The 16,782-nt window shown below is 37.9% G+C and overlaps 1 protein-coding gene across 4 annotated transcripts in view; it reads right to left on the bottom strand.

Annotated features, from left to right (window-relative positions):
- Positions 1-16,782, bottom strand: part of TRMT9B (tRNA methyltransferase 9B (putative)) — a 120,431-nt gene that overhangs the window by 36,083 nt on the left and 67,566 nt on the right. The window contains exon 6 of one of the 4 annotated variants that reach the window (XM_051790341.1): positions 15,758-15,859. The exons of the other annotated variants lie outside the window; for them this stretch is intronic. The gene's annotated coding sequence lies outside the window, so the exon portion shown is untranslated. The remainder of the gene's footprint in view (positions 1-15,757; positions 15,860-16,782) is intronic. 4 annotated transcript variants of the gene reach the window in all.

Genomic DNA, 16,782 nt, shown 5'->3' with positions numbered 1-16,782 from the left:
CTACAAGAAGGGTCAGAAGGAGGATCTGGGGAACTACAGGTCTGTCAGCCCGACTTCAGTGCCAGGGAAGGTTTTGAAACAGATCATCTTGAGTGCCATCATGTGGCACATACAGGACAACCAAAGGATCAGACCCAGCCATCAGAAAGGAAAGACAGGTCTTGCTTGACAAACATGATTGCCTTCTATGACAGTAGACTTCAGCAAAGCCTTTGATTCTGTCTCCCATAGCATTCTCCTGGAGAAACTGCCTGCTCATGGCTTGGATGGGTATACGCTTCGCTGGGTGAAAAACAGGCTGGATGGCCAGGCCCAGAAAGTGGTGGTGACAGAGTTACAGCCAGCTGACAGCCAGTCACTAGTGTGTTCCCCAGGGGTCAGTGTTAGGGCCAGTCCTGTTTAATGTCTTTATTGACAATCTGGACAAGGGGATCGAGTGCAGCCTCAGTCAGTTCACAGATTACTCCAAGTTGGGTGGGAGAGTTCATCTGCTGGAGGGCAGGAAGGCTCTGCAGAGGGATCTGGACAGGCTGGATTGATGGGCTAAGGCCAATGGTATGAGATTCAATAAGACCAAGAGCTGGGTCCTGCATTGGGTCACAACAACCCCATACAATACTACATGTTTGGAGAAGAGTAACTGGAAAGCTGCCCAGTAGAAAAGGACCTTTGGCGGCGGTTGACATTGGGCTGAACATGAGCCAGCAGTGTGCCCAGGTGGCCAAGAAGGACTGTGGTATCCTGGTTTGTGTCAGTAACAGTGTGGGCAGCAGGACCAGGGAAGGATTGTCCCCCTGTATTTGGCACTGGTGAGGCTGTACCTCAAATCTTGTATTCAGTTTTGGGTCCCTCACTACAAGAAAGACACTGAAGTGCTGGAGCATGTCCAGAGATGGGCAAGGAAGCTAGTGAAGAGTCTGCAGCACAAGTTTTATGAGGAGAGCCTGAGGGAGCTGTGGTTGTTTAGTCTGGAGAAAAGGAGGATCGGGGGGACCTTATTGCTCTCTACAACCACCTGAAAGGAGGTTGAAGCCAGGTGGGGAGTCAGTCTCTTCTCCCAGATAACAAGTGACAGGACCAGAAGAAATAGCCTCAAGTTGCTCCAGCAGAGGTTTAGATTGGATATTAGGAAAAAGCTTTTCTGGAAAGGTTTGTCAAACACTGGAACAGGTTGGCCAGGGAAGTGCTGGATTTCCATCCCTGGAAATGTCCAAAAGGCGGTGGATGTGACCCTTGGGGATATGGTTTGCTGGTAAACACAGGGGTGCTGGGCCAATGGTTGGACTCGATCTTGGAGGTCTTTTCCAACCTTATTGATTCTATGGTTCTATAAAAGAAAAGGAAAACAGAAACATGTTGAAATATCACATTCTTTAGTCATTACTTTTCAAAGAAGTTTAGTTATAAAGATGTCCCCTACGAAGCAATCTACAGATGCATAAGTAATTTCACTGTAGACAGCTATGTTCATTTAGCATAAAGTATCAGTGACAGAAAGAAACAAAGAAATGTGAGTTTTCTCATCTTCTAGTGAGTTTTCAGTAACATTTTTGAAAAGAGAAGCAACTTCAGTTGTAGCTGCAGATAAAAATCCCTACTTTTAAAATCTGACAGAACAGTTCTCTTGTAACTTCCTGTCCCTGTGGTGGTTTCTGAGGGACAACATCTTGTTGTACAGCCTCACACTGCTTTTTTCAACCCTTGCTTCCTACCACAAATGTTCTAGGTTGCATTTTCAGGAATGGCCATTACTCTCGGGATGCAAGTCATTTGTTTTAGCCTTGTCTGCCTGTATATATATTTTAAGTCCCTAATGGCTCTGACATCAATATCTAACCCTTTGCTCACCATCTTGAGTAGAACTGCAACACACAGGGCTTAATATATTTACCAAGAAGATTGTGTCAGATGAACACTGAAAGACAGCTTTATTGATTCTCTGAACATAAGACTAAATTTTTGAAATAATGTGATAAGGTTTTTCCAGAAAATTCTCTATAGGTAAAGATCCAAATAGTTGACATTTGGAAATCTAACTCCTAGGAAGAGGTAGATTTTTTTTTTCCCCTAAAACCACAAAACCCATTATTCACATTTTCCAGAAGCCAGTTGAGGACAAGAGCCATGTACTATCTTCTATGAATGCCATCCTTACATGGTTAAATCTCACCAGATGCCAAATTGTTAGTGCCATGAGACAGATAAATGTCTAAAAGAGCAGAGCTTTCAATAATGAGCACTACATCTGTCTGAAGGAAGAAACCCCTCTGTATTCTTAGCCAAAGTCCCTTTGCTAAGGGGCATTGCCTTCTGTCTTTGCCAGAGTATTGCCTTCTACTCTGCCAGAGTATTAGTCTAAATTTTCTGTCTTACCCCACTGCATAAACTGATTCTTAAAGTTCACATTAGCATCTTAGTAAAAAATATATAATTTCTTAATTGATAATATCCAGTAATTAGTTTTACACTTCAGTTTCATTTCATTATTTCTGTCAAATTATCGGAAAGAGTTAATAAGGTTTAAATATTTTAAATAAAATATGAGCCATTAATTATTTGCCTTATTTTATGCTAGAAATTATGCATCCAATTACAATGGAAAATTATCTACCAGTGTATCTGAGTCATTCTCCATTATGTTATCGTAGTTAGTAACAGCCTTACTGGGACTGTCCAGGGAATAAGAAATGCTAATGACATTGTCTGGCTCTGACTGGCCTCATAGTACTTTACAAAAATAAAAAGTTATTGTATGTAGCCCGTTTAAATCCAACATAATAGAGCCTCATGAGCAGAAGTTTAGAAAAATCCAAATGTGGCCTTTGCTATTTAAAGAATCTTGGAGCCATTGAAGGAAGAACAATAATTTTAAAATGTGTGTTTGCTTTTTCAAGCTCTTCTGATTGATTTGGCATGCTGGGAAGTAACAGAATTGTAACCACTGCAACGAAGCTTTCTTGAACAGAAACTGACATTCCTGACAAGTTGTTTTGATTTTTGCCTCTTCTTAATGTCCAGTAGATTTGAACATAAATATGTAATTCACTGCAGAAAAAAGTGAAAGTCCTCAGACCTTTTATAAGAATAGTTTGGAACTGATGGGCTAATGGAATTTATTTTTCCTTAAACAAAAGAAGAAATTATACCTTACACATCATCTGCCATTCAAACAAGTATTTTCTTTGCCCAGTCTCAACTAAAGCAGACAAAACTCTTAATATGATTTTCCTTGATAGCCTACCTGCTGTTTTCCATGGGAGAGAAGCAGTGAGGAAGATTTTAATTGCAATATGTTATGGTTTGCATGTCAACAATGAGCAGGACAGCCTATTTTTACTCAAAAAGAATTGTGAAGATTACTAGACACATGCAGCAGCTGCTTCTGAATCTGAGGAAAGGGTCTCAACAGGATATACCCAAAAAGTCTTCTGGAATTGAGACACAGAGTAAAGAGGTAAAAAAGGTAATAAATAGAGGAGGTAATGAGGAGGCTGTAGCTAACTCATGGAAAAAATGAACTTTACAGGGAAATAGGTCTCAATTTCTATACCATGCTTCAGGTATGAGCTATATGTTTCTTTTCATGGGAGCTTCTAAACATACAAGCTCACAGGCACTTCTAAACATACAATAAAGGACCACATTTGCATATTATATTCATTTACTACATGAAAATACATCATAGGAAAAAAGAAAGACATCAGTTTGCTGTGATCTGTGTCATAAAGTTCTTCACAGTATTCCAAATGCTTTTTACAATATTTCATCCAATTCTCTGTGCAGTATTTTAATTTTAAGAAATCCTAGGGTTCTCTCTCATTGGATATTGTCTGGAAATAAATTACTCATGGGTTCTTATCAAAGTTTTAATAACATATCCTAGGGATTTATTGACAATCCTGAAAGAAACTTTGACTGTGCTCAAGCTAAGCAGTAAGGCAACTACGTTAACAGCTGCATATTACACACATAACAGCTACATGTTACAGAGCCTCCCTGCTCATCTAGTACTTTTTCTAGTCTCCAAAAAAATGCAAACAACCCAGTGACAATTGTGTCTCAATGCTGTCTAATGCCATTAAACATCAGTGGCTAAATCCATGAAAAAAAAAGGTCTCCCACACAACCTCTACATAGAATTCAACTTGGCTTTCTAAGACTTGATACATCATGCTTAGAAAGGACAAACACATATATTCTAAAATATTTTAGTTATTAAAAAAACTCTACCTTCAATTCTGATCCACAACCAGTATAACCAGAAAACCCTTTCCCTCAGTTGCTGTAGAATTATTGTTTCCTTAAGAATCTTTTACTTCTTACCTACATAGGGAGTTGCCTGGGTAGCTTCAGGAGTTCGGGATGTAGGACCAATGTGCATGAGTAACACACAAACCCAGTGTCACAGAGTCACGTGGACATGGCTTTTTATTTCCCAGCAAACTGACTAGGGCCACAGTGCTGCCTCAAGTCTGTTCCAAGTATTAGCACATCACTATCTAAGCTAAAAAGCAAAGTATACAAAAATAGCTTGTCATCTCCTTTCCCTTCAAGGGAAAGAAAAAAGTGAAAGTCCTCAGACCTTTTATAAGAATAGTTTGGAACTGATGGGCTAATGGAATTTATTTTTCTTTAAACAAAAGAAGAAATTATACCTTCATGGCTTCTCTCAGAAATGTGTATGTCACAAAATGTCTGTTTACTCCCACAGATCCAAGAGAAACTTCCCCATCAAAGTGAGAGACCACAAAAACAGAAATAAAATACTGTATCAGGCTTCAGAACACCTTCATTGAAGAAGTGGGCAAGAGGCAACAGATTTCTTCCTGCTGCTTCTCCAATGTGTCCCACTACACTCCTGATTAATGTACAGCAGTCCTACAGTATGGACACAAGGCCACATCTAGTGATCAGAGGAAAATACAATATTCCAACATCAAACACATCAGGAAATATTTTGCTGACCTTTGTATTTGAAAGCACTAAGGATCTGTAGAATTAAGCTTTGAAAGCCTAGATTTACTCTTTGCTCCTCTTCAACCACTCTGAAGTCAGAACTACCAACACTAGAGAAATAACTACCAAATTTACAGGACTAAAAAGTCATGAACTTAGCTCTGTAACTGTTGAATGATAGTCACTATTCAACTGAAGCAATTCACATGCATGAAGATTTTCATGTGTGCACATTTTGCAGAATCACAATTTATTGAGACATCCTAGTGAATAAGTATCTTCTGTGTGAATGGATGTTAGCATGATTGGAATACAATTCCTCCATGAGTTATCTTCACCGTTCTGCAAAACAGAAATGCTATTACAAGAAGATAGTGAAAATGAACAATTAGATGTAGAGTTGCAGGTGATATGCCCAGATATTTCGGTATCTTTCTAGAGGGCACATCATTATTACTGTCGCCTTCCTGAGGGAAAAGGTGATTCTTGTAGAACAATTATAAATGCAAGAATCTTTGGGTAACTCTTTCTCTGTGATTCTCCTATGCATTTTGAAAATATCCAGTATTCAGCTCAGTTATATAAATTTCCCTTTAGATGGCAATCTTCAAGAGATTTCAGAGGAAGAGGTGGTTTTTGAAGTCTGTGCTTACGGACATGAAAAGTGTTTGCTGCACAGCCCTTCCTTAGCTGTGTTGCTTAATTTCAGGGCTCAATGCTGCTATTATCAACTAAATTGCATATTGTATCTACTTTAATAAAACCAAGTACATTCTTCTGGAATGAAGATATTTAAGCATATCAAAATTATCTAGTGTCCCTGGTCTCATTATACCAAAATGGCTCCCTTAGGTCCGCAAATAATGAGAAGAAATAAGGCATAATGTCTGATATTCCCATGAGCTGATCCTGCTCATACAGCACCTGTATCCCTGCCTATCCCACTGTAAACCTGAGAGAACTGCACTGAGAACAGTGGGGCTAGACTGTGACCTTCCACGGCCACTATTCCATATATAATATTAATTAAGAACATACTTTCTAATAAAGAAGACTATATAAATATATATACCTGATCCATGGGCATTTTGCCTTTGTCATAATACCTAGTACAATTTACACAAATACATGTTTTGTGCTGTAGACAAATGTTGCTGTTTCTGACCCAGAGTTTCATGACAAAAAAAAATTGTCAAAAGAGTTTTCCACTGCACACCAGCTTTGATATACTGCAGTTGACAGCATGTTAATTGTCTTCAGTTCCTCTACTGGTAAATTCAGTCACTTATTTTCATTGCTGTACATAAGGATCTTTAATAATAATCACAAATCCTTGAAATTCTCAAGGCTTCTCCATTTTTATTTTTTATACATGAAAATATTAATGATATCCATAAATACAAAAATCATCAAGTATAACTCTGAGTAAAGTATAATTTTTGAAAACAGCTTAAGGAATGAGTTCATTTTCAATAGACTTCCAAGGAGACTTCACAGAAATTTATTGAACAGAATATTTCTAAACACTGCAGCCATTGGCTTACAGTTGGATCAAAGTACTCTAAGATTGCACAAACCTTACATTGGGGTCAATAATATTTCTAAATGTGGTATCAAATTTAAATAAGAACTGTAATCTTTTTACTTGGAAGCTTGGCATTATCTGGCAAAAGCAAACTGCATCTTCAGTGCACATATCCAGCACTGTGCATGAGGCAAAATAAGCAGCTTTCTGTGGAAGCCAAAGACAAGCTGATTTGTCTCCTAAATTTTCTACTTGGACTTTGAAAAGGACAAATTCTTTTACCTGGATAAACTATGATTGGTACAAGATTGAATTAGCAGCAGAAATGGCTTTAAATACATCATTAATTTTATTATTGCTACTTAAAACATTAGCCATCCTACCACGCTAACAGGTCACTGTATATTATCTACCATCTTGTCTAATATGCAATTTTTATGTCAGGTGGATGTAAAAAAATAAGCAGTGATAACATTATTTCGTTCTAGCTGAGGAAGCCTTTAAAGCCTGCTCTTTAAAGCAGTGTAGTACTTTGAAGTAAAAGGTAAACTTCTTATGATTTTAAAGGCAACAGATTTTAGCCCAACATAGAGGACACGGGAAGTAATTCCTTTCCAGTATAACTAGAGGACAGAAATATACTCTCCAAGAATAATTAGAGAACACTTAAAGTCAATTTGGTCTCATTAATATTCTTTTGTATATGAATTTATCACTTAAAATAATAAAACACAATAAATAATAGTAGTTCTGAACATTCAACAATTTTTTTTTCTCTACAGCAGCATGCAAGGAGTGAGAAAAAGAGAGGGAAGAAGCTAATAATTACTATGGATGTAACACCCAAGAGGGAAGGGAAGGTCAAATCAATCCAACACTTAGATGCTCTAAAGTGACTTCAAAGTGAAGAGGGAATTATGCCCTATTATGTTTACTTAACATTATGAAAATGGTCTAAAATGTACTAAAAAAACCCACAGGTTTGGCATCACACCTACAAACAAGAACCGTATGGCCCATAAGAACCATAACATTTGGAAAAATAATGACACAAAGTAGAAAGGAAAGAGATGAAAAACGGAGTAGAGAAAGTTTAGCTAATATCCATTGAACATCAGAACATCATGGGTAATTTGTTAAAGTACTGCAAGTCCTGGGCTTCCATTCAAGTGTGAGAGTTGATGACAGCTGAGCTAGCCAAGAGACTGTACTGGCAATCTAGGATTAGACTGTTTCCGAAAGAGCACAATCTGTAGGACCATATACCATGTGATTTCCCTTCCTCAACTTAAAAGCCCCCTATCTAAATAGGTCAAGCTCACATTCAAAACAAAATCTTTTGCAAGCCACCCTTAAGTCCATCATCAGCTATTGTTCTAATATAAGAGTTTCACTTAGCCACTTCTATCAGCTCCTAGGTTCTCTCTCTTCTGTAAGAACACGGACAATACATGGAAAAATAGAATAACAATCATAGAATTACTTAGGTTGGAAAAGACCTCTAAGTTCATTGAGACCAACCATTAACCCAGCACTGCCAAGTCCACCACTAAACAGTGTCACTAAGTGCCACATCTACACATCTTTTAAATAGTAAAAACCAATCACCAATACCCATCATCCAAGTGTCTGATGACATCCTCCTTTATACCTTTCCTGATAGTATCTTCAAAAGTCATTTTCTGAAGCACTTGCACTCTTGTAATTGTCTTTGTTTCCATAGAGTTGGGGTTTAGCACAGCAGAAAGTTTTTCAAAGTTATCCCAAATGCTGAATGGAAGCTGTATGATCCTTTACAGCTTCAGTGCAAACTGTTCTATATTCCTTGCCCGCATGCTACACTTTGAGGTTTTCTTCAGGCTGGGGACACTTTTTTTTTTTCAGAAATCCTTTTATATCTGGGGAAAATATCAATAGGATACTCTGAAGAGGAGTTGCATTACTAGTCCACTTCTGTGCTAGGTAACTTATCACCTGGAGTACTGTGTCCAGTTCTGGGCCCCTCAGTTCAGGAAGGATATTGAGGTGCTGGAGCAGGTCCAGAGAAGAGTAACAAGGCTGGTGAAGGGACTCAAGCACAAGTCCTATGAGGAGAGGCTGAGGGAGCTGGGGTTGCTTAGCCTGGAGAAGAGGAGGCTCAGGGGAGACCTCATCACTCTCTACAACTACCCGAAAGGAGGTTGTAGCCAGGTGGGGGTTGGTCTCTTCAACCAGGCAACTATCAGTAAGACAAGAGGGCATGGTCTTAAGCTGTGCCAGGGGAGGTTTAGGTTGGATATTAGGAAGAAATTCTTTACAGAGAGGATAATCAGGCATTGGAATGGGCTGCCCAGGGAGGTGGTGGATTCTCCGTCCCTGGAGGTTTTTAAGATGAGACTGGATGTGGCACTTAGTGCCATGGTCTAGTAACCACGGCAGTGTTGGATCAAGGGTTGGACTTGATGATCTCGGAGGTCCCTTCCAACCCAACTGATTCTATGATTCTATGAACTCAAAATGACTGGTCTGTGCCTCAGTTTCCCTATCTGTAAAATCTCTATGAGAGTACTTCCTGTCTTTGGTGAACTTTCAGACGAAAAGCACCAAACTTATAAAGCAGCAGTGACTTATAGTTTCTCTAAGTCTCCCTTCCTCTACTACCAATTTGCATACGAGTCCAGTTCTTTTTTTCTGAAATAAGAGCAGATTACAGAAAAGAAGCATATGCACACACAAAGAAACAATTTTATTAATTTCCAGGGATACCATAAAATCCTGTCATTTCCCCACTCGTCTTTAGAAACAGGTAAGAACATACAGAATTGCTCTAGAAATAGATTACAAAGTGCACACATCCTACAAGATATTTTCTATAGTTTTTTCTAGTATGTCTAATATGTCAAAATCGTTCAATATTAGAACTGACCACATGCTGACCACTGTAATCCATGTGCCTGTTTACCCATTCTCCCAAATATTCAACAGATTTTCAGTTCAGACCAACCTGTATGACTGTGTATCCTATCTCCACCCAGAAAAGCTCAAACAATTTCATGAGTGATTCCTGTCTCAAACCCTTGTCTTACATGTGTTCTCCATAACTCTGATAACACTGAATTTGAAAATATGAGGATTCAGTTTTGCAGCTAGACTGAAGAGAAATGCTTCCTGCCTTGCTATAGTTGGCACCACTATCAGAGATACAGCCTCTTGTGTTTCTTAATTTCACATTTTTCTGCTGCCATTTCCATTCTGAAGTGTCAGTATGGTTTTGTTTATAGATTTTAACAGCATCAGTAAATGTTTAGTGTCCCAAAAGCCTTTAGTTACCATGTCTGATATTGTGAAATTAATGCCACCCATTAATTGTGGACTTGTCTTGAATTTGTCCTTGTCACATTTCATTGGCCTCCCTCATATCTTAAGGTCATGAAAAATAGTTTTGACAATCTGTCATTTGACATATGTACCAGCACAGTGAGCAGATGGCCTAACCTGGATGAGCTTGCTGGAACATTATTTTTATGCTGATTACTTAACAGCACCCTAAGATTTTACTGCTCAGGATTTTGTTCTACCAGCAATAGACAATGCAGCAGCACAGTTTGTTTATTATCAGTAAGGTAGAGAGTTAAATCCTTTTAAAAGGCAAGCTTCTGGCTACAGAGCATTAGATTTTACTCTGATCTAGGATGTTGGCATTACTTGCTTGGAGGGCATTACCTTCCAAAATTAACTTATCGTCTCCTGGCAACCAAACTGCTCTTGCTAGAATGCCAAAAAGCCTTCTGCAGTGACCCGACAGAGGAGGTAATGCTAATTCTCTTTATTTCCATCTTGAATTAAGGTCAGTGGAAATACTGTAACTACTTCCTCATTTTTTTTCATTGCAAAGCTAATTGCTGAAAGTGTTACACAGTTTCTACTGTATTGTAACACAGAGAAAGATCTCTGGCTCTGTATCAAATGATATGATGTAATATGTCTAATTGTATATATTCCTAACTGTATTTAGCTTGCCAGCACCTGCTACAACACAGGATAAGCCTTGTTGTTAACCCACTTGCCTTCAAACTGGCATTCAGTGTATGTCCAGATTTTCTTTATTCAGTACCCACAGATGTTGTCATCATCCCACTGATCAGGATCTCCAATCCACTGGTAAGAAAGCACATCAGATCTCTAGGAGACCTGGAAGGCCAGATAAAGATGATGATGATGGTAGGCAGATGGTACCAGGAGAGAAGAAGGAGAACAGAAAGAGGAAGTCATCCTTGTTGATTCACTTGACAATGTTTTTGAAACATTTCTCAATTTTTGGTTGGTCATTTTTGATAGCCCTCTGTGTTGTGGTCTAAACAGAAACAGTTGCAGTATCAAATAGGCAAATGCTATTGAAGCCTTTCTGCTGCTGTATAAAGTCTTAGAGAATAAATCAAACTGATGAATATGTCAGTAGGGTTTACTTACGTAATTTTGTTTCATTGCCAAGAATAAGACTTGTGTCTTTTTAATAATCTCACAGTCCTGCACCTTGAATATTTTTCTTTTTTTTTGGTAAAAAGAGGGGAATTGCAAAAATTTCTTCTACAACAAAAACTTAAAATATGGGTACACTTATACACACACAAAAACCACATGAAACCTCAAGAAGTTAATATATGGATAAAAGCCAGAACTACCAAAACTTAGCAAGTAGTTACCCAATTTTCTGAGAACATCTCTGCAGAGTTCATATCCTGAGGCTATGCCATAGATCATAGCAGCCAGAGATAAAGTGCTATGGATCAGAATAAAATTTTCAGTATCAATATTAAACTTCTCTCTGTTTATCTCTCATGTATAAAAATAGCTGTAGCTCCCAGGGTTGACTTAATAGCTCTGTTAAAGGACTGTTTGCACTTTCCAACAACGTTATTAATATAAAAGACATTAAATTCTACTGCTAAGTAACTGGATGTACATCATCTGAAAACATAACGCCTCAGTGCTAGAGCAGAAAAACATCAAAACACATATCAGAGTGTGACAGAACTAACATATGATTTAACAAGTATTTTCCATAAAGGAAAATCTACTAAAGTCCCAGAAGGATATTTGTATAACTTGTCATGAGTTCACTATGAAAACCTATTCTCTAGTGTTGAGCTTCCTCTGCTTTTGCAGTAAACAAACGTACTGACAGAACACAGGCTGTACATCCGCTCAAGCAGGGTCAGAAACATGCACAGGTTTGTATTCCAGCTGTGGGCCTATGAGCAGGAACAGGAGGAAATAGTTGTTAGGGTAGCATAAAACGCCAAAATGGCCCTTCGCTATCCCCTCTGAGGGAAAGGGAGCAGCTCACCAGTCACACCATGCTGACTTAGAATAGTCAGTAAAATCAAATTATTGAGAGAGCCACTGCTGAGTACAGTTTAAAACACAGCATACTTCTTGATGTGTTGTTCACATGACTATGCTGGAAGAGATATCTTCTGCTGCAGTGCCACCTGATGTGCCTCTCCCCCCAGGGACCTCAGCCAGCATGCCAGGTAACACTACCACCATGCAGTATGGGGAATGCAGTGAAATACCTGAGCAGGCAGGCATGGATAGAATGCATTCATGCCACAGTGGGAAACTCAGGAGCCCATCCAGGCCAGCGACCTCCCCAGCAGTCTGCCTGTGTTCCAATAACACCACACAAGGTGAGTCTGGGCTCAGACACAGGTTGAGGACTTGCATTTAAAATACTGCATAGAAACAAAATGTGCTTTGTTTCCCTAAGAACTTTCCCACTAAGGCAGCCACAAAGTTGGATGATCTCATATGCTTGTTTTTCCTATTTGTCAGGTTCCCCAAATTCACTTCTATATGCAAAATTGCCACTCAGAAACAGATTAATCCCTTGAGCCCCATATCTTTAGAAATCCACATGAATCCATTTAAAAGAAAAGCTGTTCTAATTCTTTATTAGTAGTTAAAAGTGAATCTGAAGAGATGAACACTACAACCATCCATTACCTGCAGTTGTCAAGGTAACAGGTGCCCAAAAGATTGCCTTTCATCACAAATACTAAAAACACTACATGTGTTAGTTAGCTGGCTACTCACAAGTCCCTTCTTTCTTGGTGCTCTTCCCAGGATAGTTTTTCTATTAGCTTTTCAAGAGCAATATAGTACTAGCCCCCAATCAAGAGGGATTTTTTTAATTGCATGTTTATGTACTATTTATTTATTTATCTTTCAATAGGCATATAATTACTTCCAACTCACCTCTCAATTTCCTCATCCAGAATGGTTAATTTCTCTTCTAAGACAAACATATCAAATCTCTAATTTTAATTCTGTGAAAATACATTGCTTATATTTATCTTGAGAAATTTTAATGAACTACTTTTGTATTTCCAAAACATCTGCCTCTTTCTTTTTTTTTTTTCCCCCTACATTGCATAGCTCTAAAAGAGGGCATTAGATCTTCTCTTAAACCAGAACAGATTTTCCCCAAGAAAGAATTTCTGGCACTAAGAAATTTGACTTGCTCTAAGGATTTTCCAAGCATGTTACAGGGCATAGTCCTGAAGACTGAACAGACATTTAGAGGCAATTGCCTTGGAAACGATGAATTCATTTCCGTATAAATATTAAAAGGACACCTCTGGTTCACAGACTTTGGTGTGCATAACAGAAGATCATTCACCAGACATATTGGCAGTTGGGGTGAACTCTGCTGAGAAAAAAATAAGCAGTCTGGGAACTTCAGTGTATTTCTTATAGGCATCTGAAAGCTTATTATTTTTCTTTTCTTTATTTCTTTCCTGTAAGGATTCTCTGTTAATCTTGAACAGCCCTGTCATTTTGTGCCTTAAAAATTGCCAGTGCTAATCAATGATGAAATCCAGCATCCCTGTGATCTTGCTTCTTGATACAGTGCCTCAAAAGAACTCATTAGACTTGATCTATATACAATATCATCCAATATCAGTCCCAAAGTAAAGAAACACCATCATTTTTTTTCTAAGAATACAGGCAGGAGAAACACATTAACTTCTGTAAGACAGAACAAAAGGTGCTACAGGAGTATTTTTGACGAGAAAATTTCAATCATGGGAAATATCAACCTTGGCATATACAGCATTTTTTTTCTTCTTCTAGACAAGTTTCACGCAGTAATCGCTCTTTTCAACACCTAACTGAGAAAAGTACAGGTTCAGGAGATTCTGGCATTTCGTCTTCTCGTCATTTCACACTTGGACCATCCTGCGTAAGTTGAAATGCTGTATTCACCTGGCAGTTCCTAGCAGTTACTGGTTTCAGAGTAAAAAATTATATGACTAATGTCAGAGTTCCAGTGTAAAAACTTCCACTGAATGTTTGAAAATATCTCATGTAAACCCATTAAATAATCATAGCCAAAAATGAACTGTCGCTCATATACTTTAGATAGAAAACAGTGCTGCCAAAGTTTCTTCTGTTTTTCCTGTCTGTACCAATGAAAATAAAAGCTGAACCTGCAAGAATACTTTTTCATTATTGTTTTTAATCTAATTGCTTGATGAGCTCTAATAGATTGGACAGAACTCATTTCTCTTTTCTGATACTCAGGTTTCACAACCATCATACTGACATGAGTTTATGCAAAAGAAGGCAACAATTACAATGTCCATAATATGCATAAAATTAATTAATCTGCTTTATAATATATCTTATTAACGTGATAATTCTGAAACATGAACTTGAAAGGATGATGCTTATATCTGAGGATATAAATGTCTTGTTTGTAAAACAATATTAAGTAAACCTTAGACATACTGACAACTTTTTGAAAATCATGTCAGATTCTTATTAATTAAATCTGAGGATATCACATCAATACTTCTAATGCTTAAAACTGTTTCTAGAAGACAATTAATGACCTCAGCTTTTAATTTGATGCTAAAGAACATGTCTTGAGGAAGCTGGATAAATTTCAGACTACAAGAGAAAGGATAAAGAATGTTTTAGGTGTCTTAAAGGTAAATCTGCTTGGGAAATTAATCTTCATAGTCTAGTTCACCATCCTGTAGTAACTCTTCCATGTAGATTACCCTGAAGTACACTAAACAGAGACTACCTCAAGCAATGGCATTTTTAAATGACTTATTCTCAGAGTTAACACTTTCAGTTATTTACTCTCAGAGTTAATATTGTTCCAACAGGAATGCAACCTGTGAATACAACACCCAAGCTAGCCTGCTGTGCTGAGGTATGTATGGGCTTATAATGCCAGGCTCTGATTTTAGCAAGAAAAAGCTCATTTACTACCTCATAAATCATTATAAGAGGACCTTCCATTTTCAAGACAGTTTTCACTGTTAAAGAGGTATTCAGATAGTGCAGTTATGAGTTCTGCATAACCCCCTAGCTAAATAATATTCCATTCCTTTCATGCTACTTTATCATGAAGACAAAATACTTCTTCATTTCCTTCATTAGAAATAACATCCCTACGCTCACACCTGTTTTATCTGGAGCACTGAGGAGAAAAAAGGAAGCAATTCCTTATCATCAAATTTACATGACTTCTGAATATGCCTCTGGGTGATGCATCTAACAAGACAAGGACAAGAAGTATGGTATAATTCTTCACAGGATATTCCTCATTAAGTTAGTTGAAATAAATCAAGTACCCAGATGAGCTTAGCACAAGACAGTGCCCCTTTAAAACTGGAAAATAGGTGCCTAGCCATAAATTTGGTCTTCATTGTATTAGCTTGCAGTCTCTGAACAGGAGTTTGGAAGTTTCTTTCTGTATAATAGGTACTGTAACTGCACAAGCTACACTTATCACAGAAAAGAAGTTATGATGACAGAGGGCACTGTCACATATTATTGAAAGCAAAATAGGGATTAGAGGGGAGGAAATGAGGGCTGCACAATCACACCACCAAGGAGCTGAGTTTTTTGTAAATCCAGGTCTGTCTGTAGCACTACATATTTACATTGTATTCTCTCACTAAGCACATTTTCTCCTTACAAAAAAAGAAAAGTCAAAGGTGGGGAATAAAAAAAGGATGGCTTTAAAAATAACTGTAACATTAGCTACCAAAAAAGAGAGCTCAAAGTGAGTTCTCACAACTAGGCATGACCCCCAGACAGGTGATGCATCAAGCAGGATTTAAGAGCAGAGATGTGAGTAAAACTTGGAAAGGAGATGGAGGAAAACTCTCCTAAGCATTAAAGATAGCATACCAGGAGGTACAAACCCAGGATCACTAAAAAAAGGAGATTAAATAAGCCCACCAACTATGACGAAATTCAGTCCTATGTGCTTACCCGGATTAGTGTAAGGATGATCTGTGCACCACAGAGAATGAACGTCTTCATCCAAGTCCCAGGATCTGCCTAGCCTGGTATCAGATTCTCTGTTTTCAGTCCCTGCACAAATAATCATGACCTCACTGTTTCTCTCTATGGAGATATTAAGTCAGCAACACAAGAACTTATTTACTTATCTGAAAAAATGACAAGAAGGTTGTTGGAAGATTTGCAAATTTTTAGATAATGTGAGCATGCTTTAGCCTGAGCTAACGAACTCCTTCGTATAGCCCAGCTGGAGACTTTTAAACAATACTGAGAGGATTTTCATGTAGGCAAGACCTTAAAAAAGGGACACATTCATAGAATTAACAGGTTGTGGCAGTAAGGACATGAAATGACATATGCATATACAAAAATATTTTATTAACTGTTATTTATAGACAACCATTTTATCATTATTGCTTATTTATTATAACTACTTTTGAATCTATATATATTTGCTTCCTTTTTCTAATCTTTATGATTGCTGTACTGCCCATCTCAAATTGAATTTTCTATCACAGTGCCTATGATTTCAGATATTTCCCGTAACTAAAGAAAAAGAGCACATGGAATGTTATCCTAACAATCCCGCTTATTTCAGAGGAAGGACAACATTTTACCTTTGTCTGAATGACAATTCCTAAACCATCAGTTCAGCCTTAAAGAGCAGAGAGTGGATGACAACTTCATCTGCTGTCAAGCCTCCCAGGTTGGTTGACAGCTGAACGATGGACAAAGGATATAGTATGCGAGCAAGGACTTCATGCAAACCTTACAGAATCTATGTAGGTCAGTCTTGGTAAGCAATCTGACAACTGCACAAGTATACTATTTCCTTCCTCTCTACTCTGGATATAAAAAAAGGATATTATGTGATGCAAAAGATGCTAAAAACACATAAGCAATTCCATTGTTCAGTTTCCTGCTACATGTATGACTGGCCATTCTGAGCTAACAGTTCTTCCTAGAAGAACTGTGATTACATATTTTTTGTTTAT

The sequence above is a fragment of the Manacus candei genome, unplaced genomic scaffold (genome assembly GCF_025592945.1).
Source record: "Manacus candei isolate 608988 ecotype Guabito, Panama unplaced genomic scaffold, ASM2559294v1 h1tg000028l, whole genome shotgun sequence".
In the NCBI taxonomy this organism is placed as follows: domain Eukaryota; kingdom Metazoa; phylum Chordata; class Aves; order Passeriformes; family Pipridae; genus Manacus; species Manacus candei.
The sequence above is the reverse complement of the archived record's forward strand: the minus strand, read 5'-3'. Positions and strand labels throughout refer to the sequence as shown.